Raw genomic sequence first — 10400 nt, forward strand, 5'->3', positions numbered from 1 at the left:
AATGGTGTGCCACGAAACACGTCCACCGACATTAAGCTCTTTCGCTAGAGATACTACAAATCGCCATCTATCCTATTTTATAAAGCGGACAAGCCTCCGAGCCCCACGTCCTGTGAAGAGTGGTAGACTTCAACCACTTAGCGCCTAGTGGTAGTTTACTACCCTTCTACACTTTCTGTAGATGCTCACGACAGTAGCAAATGAACATTCGACCAGCTTTGCCGTTTTCGAGATGCTCGTTCATAGGCTCTGCGCAATAATAATCTTCCCTTTGGCAAAATCGCTTATCTCAGTCGATTTCTCCAGTTGCAGCGTATATCCTCGCTAGGCTAGTACATCTTTGCTCGGCTTCCATACTTTTCTTACTAAGTCACGTGCCTGCAACGCTGTGGCGTTGCAGTGGGCAGTGGTCATAACGTTTTGACATATCAGTGAATACCCGGCTATTTCTAAGCACGTAGCGCAACGAAGTGCAACCTATTGTCAGATGTGGCACGCTGAACGGGTCCCGTGAGCTGGCAGGCTTGCGGAAAAATCAAGTCGGCTTACTCTGATCACTGTGCTTTATTAAACATGTCCTGTGTCTCCGTTGCGGCAGATTGTGCTGCTTCAATGGTTGCGGCGGAGATACGGACAGACAGGCTCGAAGGAGAAATAGTGCACCTCTGAACTCAAGACGGCAATATGAAAGCATGTGTGATTGTGTAAGAGCTTCGCGGATACGCGGTTGGCGCACCGGTCGCTGATACTGACTCAGCCTGTTGGTTCCAGCTCCAGCGCGAGTCATTCTGTGGTTTCCGTGGGCTGACTAATCGCTGAGCAGAGCACGACCTTCGCTATCCGCTAGAGTTTAACGTCCGTCCACGGCGGCGTCAACAACTCGTAGAAGCATGCAGGTGAGACATATTTCATGTTTACTTGGTAACGTTGGGGCAATACTCCCACTTTCCCTTATGTGATCATCAGAGTCTTGTTAATCGCACTGAAATGCTACCACATCACCTGATACGTCCGCGTTGTTGTTTTGCCTTCCATTTGGTTACAAAATCGTATCCAAGATGCGATATAACGAATTTCCACATTCAGTCTAGAACTGTCAGCTTCATGTAACCACAGGCAGCACTAATTTTCGTATCTTCAATCCCACTGCACCTTCGCCCCCTGGCTCTGACCTGTGAATCCTCTACATCAAGACCGGCCACGGTGTCCCAAACAGCACATGAGCCGGATGTGCGGGCCCTGTACGAGCCGAGGCTCGGCCTTCCTTGCCTTTGCTGTGTCCAAATCAAATACCTCTGAACACTATGGGACTTAACAGCTGAGGTCATCAGTCCCCTAGAACTTAGAACTACTTAAACCTAACTAACCTAAGGACATCACACACATCCATGCCCGAGGCAGGATTCGAACCGTGCGACCGTAGCGGTCGCGCGGTTTCAGACTGAAGCGCCTAGAACTGCTCGGCCACTCCGGCCGGCCTTTGTTCTGTCCTTCTCGGAAGTACCCGCTGCAGAGCGACAGTTCGTTTGGTATTGCTGTGTGGCTTTTTACGGTCGGAACAACTCTTTTCAGTTCAGCGGAATTGTGGTCCCAGCGCCGTTTAACCTTCGCTACTCGTTCGTGGTATGAAGGTCGTTCACAGGTCTAGCTGGTATCCACACAAAAAGAGCCAGTCAAGCGCTCAATTTTGAAGCCTTTAAAAATGTATGGGAATGACAAAAGAGAGGCATGAGAATCGTCAGTATTTATTGTACAGTCACACAATCGACAGGTACGCAAATCTGCTATGAAATGAATTACAGTACCATGCAGAACACGCAGAAAGAATTTAGAGATTTAGTTGATAACAAAAGAGCCAATACGTACAACGGTCGACAGATGACATTCAGTGTTCTGTACATAAAGAAGCACTTTGTGGCAGATTTGCAGACATGGACCACTTGAAGAAACTGGTGGCAGGAACAGTAAAATTTTTGAAGTTTCACGCCTTATTCCACTGTCAGTTGCATCCGTTTTCGATGGAACTGAACGAAAAGTATTAAGATTTTATAATTTACTGCAAAGTGCGTTGTTTTAGTCAAGGGGAATACCTTGAACGAGTTTTCAGGTAAAAACAAGGTGACGTTGAATTTATGAAGGAAAAAGGCGAGAGGGAACGAAAATTAAAACATTCGGAATGGACTGTAGACCTTGCATTTTAAGTAGACTGAAATGCAGTAAGACCCTGCAAGGTGAGAAACAAGTTATTTCTGATCTGATGGGACTGCTTTTATAAAGAAAATCTCTTTGTAGGAGGGACAAATTTTGACAAACATAGTCCAATTCCCTAAGCTCTTTGGCGTTAAGGAAAACATGAGGTTTGAAGAATTCATTATGGCCCTGAAAGAATTGCAGGAGTAGTTTTCTAAACGTGTTGGCAACACTGCCAATCTCACATCTGTTTCAGAGCCATTTTAGAGATCTTTTTCCTTGTCAGTTTCAAGCGCCCCTGTGCATGTGCCGATGTAACTAAATGATCTGCAATGTATTTCCGGTTTAGATACAAATCCTTTTACGTTAATACTGTCCAGGGCGTTTACATTGGTTTCCTCATGTAGTGTTTCCGCGTCTCCATGATGGGGCTGCAATAGTGCTGTACTATTTTGATCAACATAAGAGTGCGAAAGACCTTTCTTCGATTATGAAACCAAATAAGTCATTCTTATGTGGTAGCCGGAGTGTGAAAATCAGTAAAATTCACTGTGTCTGTCCGCATGCCGACGGTTTATACCAGATAAAAGTTATATTATGACCTCAGACCGCAAAAATAATTAAATACATTGAAAATGTTTTACGTTTGTGATCTACAATGAGATGAAAAACGTCATGAGATGCCTATCAATATACTGTCGGACCACCTTTTACCGGCTTGAAGAACAGCTCGACGTGGCGTGGACTCCACAAGTCGTTGAAAGTTCCTTGCAGGAATATTGAGCCATACTGCCTCTATAGCTGTCCACAACTGTGAATGTGTTGCTTGCACACGATTTTGTACACGAATTGACCTCTCAATTATGACCCATAAATATTCAATGGGGCCGCGCGGGATTAGCCGAACGGTTTAGGACGCTGCAGTCATACACTGTGCGGCTGGTCCCGGCGGAGGTTCGAGTCCTCCCTCGGGCATGGGTGTGTGTGTTTGTCTTTAGGATAATTTAGGTTAAGTAGTGTGTAAGCTTAGGGACTGATGACCTTAGCAGTTAAGTCCCATAAGATTTCACACACATTTGAACATTTTTTTTTTATTCAATGGGATTCATGTCGAGTGATCTGAGTGGCAAAATCATGCTGCTCGTGTTGTCCAGAATGTTCTTCAAAACAATCACGGACAATTGTGGCCCGATGACATGGTGCGTTATCTTTAATAAATATTCCATTGTCGTTTGAGAACATGAAGACCAAGAATTGCTGCAAATGGTCTCCAAGTAGCCGAAAGTAACCGTGGGCCCAATCCATTCCATGTAAACACAGGCCACATAGTTATGGAGCCACCACCAGTTTGCATACCGCCTTGTTGACAACCTGGGTTCATGGCTTTGTGGGGTCTGCGCCACACTCGAACCCTACCATCAGCTGTTACCAACTGAAGTTGAGACTCATCTGACCAGCCCACGGTTTTCCAGTCGTCTAGTGCCCAACCGATATGGCCAAGAGCCCAGGAGAGGCGTTGCGGGCGATGTCGTACTGTTAGCAAAGGCACTCGTGTCGCTCGTCCGCTGCCGTAGCCCATTAACGCCAAATTTCACCTCATTTTCGTAACTATCCCGTTCATCGTACGTCCCACATTGATTTCTGCGGTATGTCATGTAGTGCTGCTTGTCTGATAGCACTGGCAACTCTACACAAACGCCGCTGCTCTCGATCGGTCTTTAAGAGGTCAATGGCCAATGCATTGTCTGTGGCGAGAGGTAATGCCTGAAATTTGCTTTCCTTCACACAGTCTTTGCACAGTGGGTCTCGGAATATTGTATTCCCTAACAATTTTCAAACTGGAATGTACCATATGTCTAGCTCCAACAACCATTCCGCATTCAGATGGTGGTGGTGGTGGTAGTTAGTGTTTAATGTCCCGTCGACAACGAGGTCATTAGAGACGGCCGCATTCAGAGTCCGTTAATTCCCGTCGTACGGCCATAATAACGTCGGACACCTTTCCACATGAATCATCTGAGTACAAACGACAGCTCCGCCAATGCGGATTCTACTGCCATATGTGTACGTGCATATCGCTGTCCCAAGACCTTTGTCACCTCAGCGTATGTTAGTTCAGAAATATGAAAAATGGAAGCAGGTCATAAGCAGTGCAACTGCGTTGCCATATAAATACAGATTGTTGGCAGGTCGGCTCCCCATTCTCCCCCTTCTCCCTTCCGCCGCTGCGGTAGCTTGGCATGGCGGTGGGGAAGTATACAGCCAAGCTGAGCATTATGGCACGTGAGCCAGGGAATTACTCGCTAACTGTCCATGTTCTACACAGCCGATACGTGTAAACCCTTTCTACACTATGCCAACGACACTGCCTTTCTAACATATCTCACCATCCATAAATCTCAACAGCCCATTCAACTCCATCTCAACCAATTTACTTTCTGTTGCAAGCAGTTTTTCTTTAAGACCAGTCCTTCCAAGCCACAATTTACAACCGTCCTATCTCATTAACACACAAATATACATCAGACTAACCTACAACTGTAAGCTGATTTGATAACTGTACATGTCAACCATCCAACAAAAGGCCCACAATAGAGAAGCAGAATATGATAGTACGATTTACCATTTACTTCCCATGTTTGCCCAATTAGTTAATGGTAAATCGCATTATCATATTCTGCACCTACAAAACCTTAATCTGACCAATCCTCTGTTTTGATAACATCACCTCAATATCAACTCCACCAAAATTTTACCATTCTCTCAAAATTCCTCAAATACCACGCACTCTGCCTCGACTTCTGTATCCAACTAGCCACTATGATCCTGTATGAACTTCAATATCCTCTCTTTCCTCTCCCATACTGAACACCTTCGGATTTCCTGTACTTTCCACAAACCTGACACTTGACTCTAATCACCATATCTTTTCACCATTGATTATTAACCTCCATACTTTGCCGGATTTGTGTTAACTTATTCCTTCCAATCCAGTGAGGGTGCCAGTAACCTTGCCATTGGGTGCCTTAAATCGTTAAGCACTATACTCACATATTACCAACGAAATCAAGTGCCTCCAGCTTCCTGGCTGTGACAGCTGCCCAAAATCTATCGTTCCATCCATCTTTAGTAGAATACTACCCTTTTTCTCTTTGTCAGGGCTACTGTTCGTCTACTTCCTCCCCACTGCTTTTCTCTTTCCTCCCTCCCACTCCAAATGCTTTGTTTAGGGTCCCCATTACCAAAGTCTTCTACCCCACAACTTTTTCAAAATACTATCCTCCTAACAACCCTCCTCACTTACTGCTTACTTCCTTAACTCCAATAAAGTTAAGTGTTCCGTTTTTATAAAGATAATTGTCAGTTACCTAATTCAGCAACCGTTACAAGGTAAAATTATAACAATTGCAGCCCTTGGTCGCGAAAACGAAGTCTTTTTGACTTAGGTTTCGGCCATTTCTAAAAGCACCTGCATCAGAAAGAAAACATTTACTCGAAAACGAAGTCTTTTTGACTTAGGTTTCGGCCACTTCTAAAAGCGCCTACATCAGAAAGAAAACATTTAAATTGGCATGTCACGTGTAAAATAAATATGCAGCGATAACGCTTTAGTCACAAAATATTAAAATAGAAAACATAGAGGCAGCCCAATAAGGGCTGCACCACATGTCGAACTGCGGTAGTACAAGAATGAGGCGCCGGCGTTAGCAATTGCGGGCAGGTGAACAGTATACCAAAAGTGCTATCTAGTAGCTCCAGATACAAACTGGCTATTTAACATTCCAAATATAGAAAGGTGAAGTGTGTAATACATGAAGTAAGAGGCAATATTTTATCTGACAGCAGCAGACTTGGTAACAATTTGTCTGCAGAAGAGCTTAGAAGTACAGTTTAAGGACTGAAAAACGCCATTACAGAATTACAAAGCGAACTGAATAACTCAGCGAATGGAAAACGGTATAACATGAAATGTAATTAATATGAACCATTTAATGAGCAAACAGTTATGAATCGACTTAGATAGAAGAAATATTTCGGTAACTGCACGAGGGAACACGAAATCAAATATCAAGTAACGGCTTTATACCGTTGAAGAAGCTTTTATTGCGTAATTGTAGCTGCTCATTAAGAATGAGGCCACAATTTATAGAAAGATGTTCAATAATTTCTAATTCTTCGAGAACATCTAATCTACGCCCTTTCTTTTCAGTGTGCAAAAAGGTTGATATCGTGATGATGTCTTTCACTCCGCAGTACATTCGAGGGCAAGAGAAACTGCTGATGGAGATTCGCAGAAGATGCAGTTGTATACATCTACATCCACATCTCCACCGTTCCACTTTCGAATGGCGCGTGGGAAAAAGGAACACCTAAATCTTTCCGTTCGAGCTCTGATTTCTCTTATTTTATTATGATGATTATTTCTCCCTACGTAGGTGGGTGTCAACAAAATATTTACGCATCGAAAGAGAAAGTTTGAAATGGAAATTTCGTAAATACATTTAGCCGCAAAGAAAACGGCCTTTGTTTCAGTGACTGCCACCCCACCTCGCGTATCATATCAGCGACACTCTCACACCTATTGTGCGATAACACGAAACGAGCTGTCCTTCTTTGCACTTTTTCGATGTCCTCCGTCAATCCTGCCCGGTAAGGATCCCATACCGCGCAGCGATATTCCAGCAGAGGGCGGACAAGTGTAATGTAGGCTCTCTCTTTAGTGGATTTGTCGCATCTTGTAAGTGTTCTGCCAACAAAGCGCAGTCTTTGTTTCGATTTCCCCACAATATTATCTGTGTTGTCTTTCCTAAGTTCCTCGTAATTGTAATTCCTAGGTATTTAGTCGAACTGACAGCCCTAGATTTGTGCGATTTACCGTATACCCAAAATTTATCGTATTTCTTTTAGTACCCATGTGGATGACCTCGCAATTTTCTATGTTTAGTGCTAATTGCCACTTTTCGCACCATACAGAAATTCTCTCTAGATCATTTTGTAGTTGGAATTGATCGTCTGATGATTTTACTAGACGGTAAATTACAGCGTCATATGCAAACAGTCCAAGGGGGCTGCTCAGATTATCACCTAGATCACTTATATAAATCAGGAAGAGCAGAGGGCCTATGACAATACCTTGCGGAACGCCAGATATCATTTCTATTCTACTCGATGATTTTCCATTGTCCGCCCCCGGTAGCTTAGTAGTCAGCGCGACAGAATGTCAATCCCAAGGGCCGGGTTCGATTCCCAGCTGGGTCGGAGATTTTTCTCCGCTCAGGGACTGGCTGTTGTGTTGTCCTAATCCTCACCATTCCATCCCCATCGACGCGTAAGTCGCCGAAGTGGCGTCAGATCGAAAGACTTGCAGCCGGCGAACGGTCTATCCGACGGGAGGCCCTAGTCACACGACATTACAATGTCATCTGCAACCCTTAACTCAAGGGCTGTCATGATAAAGGGGCTAAGTATCTAAATGTCTTTTATAGGGTATTCGCAATAAACTTAATAAAATAGCGTGAATGTAAATATGCACTAACTCCACATTAAGACTTGCTCATTGACTTTAGGAAAGCAAATTATCATTTGGCATAATACAAAATAACAACTTTTTTAATAAATTTGAACAGAAATGCTAAACGGGAAAAGTCTGTCAAATAAGTTTTGTAATATTTCTACCTCTGGTAAAATTTTACTCTTCTTTCTTGGCGCAATTCTTGTGGACCTCAGATAGGTATTCCACAGACATTCTGAGCTCTCTTTTCTTCTCTGAAGACAGTCCTTTTGCGCCAGTGACCTCGTTGAATGTGATCGTTTTGAAATCTTCACTTCGCCATGCTTTTTTCAGCACTCTTATCATTTCCCATCCCTCTATTTCACCAAATGTCTTTTTTATCTGATTTACGCCAGGCATGCTGATTTTAATTCTTGAAGTAGAACTTATATACTACGTGATCAAAAGCATCCGGACACCCCCAAAACCATACGTTTTTCATATTAGATGCATTGTTCTAACACCTACTGCCCAGGTGCTCAACATCAGCGACCTCAGTAGTCATTAGACATCGTGAGAGAGCAGAATGGGGCGCTGTGCGGAACTCACGGGCTTCGAACGTGGTCAGGTGATTGGGTGTCACTTGCGTCATACGTCTGTACGCGATATTTCCACACTCCTAAACATCCCTAGGTCCACTGTTTCCCATGTTGTAGTGAAGTGGAACGTGAAGGGACACGTACAACAGAAAAGCGTACAGGCCGACCTGGTCTGTTGGCTGACAGAGAACGCCGACAGTTGAAGAGGGTAGTAATGTGTAATAGGGAGACATGTATCCAGACCAACACACAGGAACTCCAAACTGCATCAGGATCCACTGCAAGTATTATGACAGTTTGGCGAGAGATGGGAAAACTTGGATTTCGTGGTCGAACGGCTGCTCATAAGCCACACATGACGCCGGTAGATACCAAACTTCGCCTTTCTTGGTGTAAGGAGCCTAAACATTGGATGATTGAACAGTGGAAAAACGTTGTGTGGATTGACGAATCACGGTACACAATATGGCGATCCATCCAATGGCAGGGTGTGGCTAACGTCATCTGCTAGCGCGTGTAGTGGCTGCAGTAAAATTCGGAGGCGGTGGAGTTGGTGTTGTCGTGTTTTCCATGGAGGGGGCTTGCACCCACTTTTGTTTTGTTTGGCACTACCACAACACAGACTTACATTGATGTTTTAAGCACCTTCTTGTTTCCCACTGCTGAAGAGCAATACGTGGATGGCAATTGCACCTTTCAACACGATCGAGCATCTGTTCATTAATGTACAGCGTGTGGCGGAGTGATTACTCGACAATAACATCCCTGTAATGGACTGGCCTGCACAGGGTCCTGACCTGAATCCTACAGAACATCTTTGGGATGTTTTGGAACGCCGACTTTGCACCAGGCCTCACCGATTAACATCGATACCTCTCCTCAGTGCAGCACTCAGTGAAGAATAGGCTGCCATTCCCCAAGAAAACTTCCAGCACCTGATTGAACGTATGCATGCGAGAGTGGAAGCTGTCATCAAGGCTGAGGGTGGGCCAACACCATACCGAATTCCAGCATTGCCGATGGATGGCGCCACGGACTTGTAAGTCATTTTCAGCCAGGTGTCCGGATACTTTTGATCACATAGTATATTAACCTCAGTTATGTAAATGGTCATATGAGCTGCTTGCTGAAAGTTCGCAAAATAACTGCCTCCCATCTGAACAACTTTAAGTGGCTGTTTATTGCGAGCTGTTGCTGTGGTGTTCATCACATCAGAAACAAAGTGCTTTCTCACCTTTGTTCTTTTTTCAATAACTGCCTGTTTTGTTAGAGTTACCTGTGTTCCTATTAGTTCCCTTTGCAGAATTATTTGGTATTGTTGTGCCGCTAATGAAGACACGCAACGTAGGAGGAAGCAGAAGAGCAGAATCCTTATGTCCAGTGTAGCCAACTCGCCTAATACTTTCTGAAATTACCCCATTTAACAGGAAAAAAGTCATAGGAGCTACCTCAGAGCATCTACTGTCCTTCGTAGCACCTACATCAGCCATAATTGAAGGCAGCCCTTTTAGCATGTAAAAGCCCTGTTCACATACCTTCTAACGAAAGAGATAATGCAGTTTTTAGCATGATAACCCTTCCACTATGGTAACCATTATTCTAAGACCTTGTATCGTGTTCTGGTGCATTTATAGCCTACAGTTTATAAAGCGTAACTGATTAACCAAAAGCTGTATTTTCATAAATTTTTAATAAGCTATGGTGCTTCCATTTTGTCAATATCACTAATATTCGCATGTATCTATGAATTTCCATTACACTTCCAGAGCAAGAAATTGTACTCTTTTGAATCGTCGTAGCCAATCTCGTAATTCCTTTCGTCCACTATAAAATATAGCTTCAGCGTTCCTTCGCGGATTCCTATACTTGTTCCGAAGCCAAACAGAACAGTTAGGTGCCGCATCAAATCTGGATAAAGAATAGGAGTAGTCCATCAACAATCGCAGCCACACTCCAGAGATACTTGTGACACTGTTTCTGAAATTATCACAGGGTAATATTCCGCTCAGGATATTCTGGTTCATGATAAATTCCAAACTAAGAAGATCGCAAGTCGACAAGTCGACTAATTTACGAGATATGAACCGCGGACGAGAATAAAGCGCCGCTGGCAGCAGTGG

Source organism: Schistocerca gregaria, chromosome 2 (genome assembly GCF_023897955.1).
Source record: "Schistocerca gregaria isolate iqSchGreg1 chromosome 2, iqSchGreg1.2, whole genome shotgun sequence".
NCBI lineage: Eukaryota > Metazoa > Arthropoda > Insecta > Orthoptera > Acrididae > Schistocerca > Schistocerca gregaria.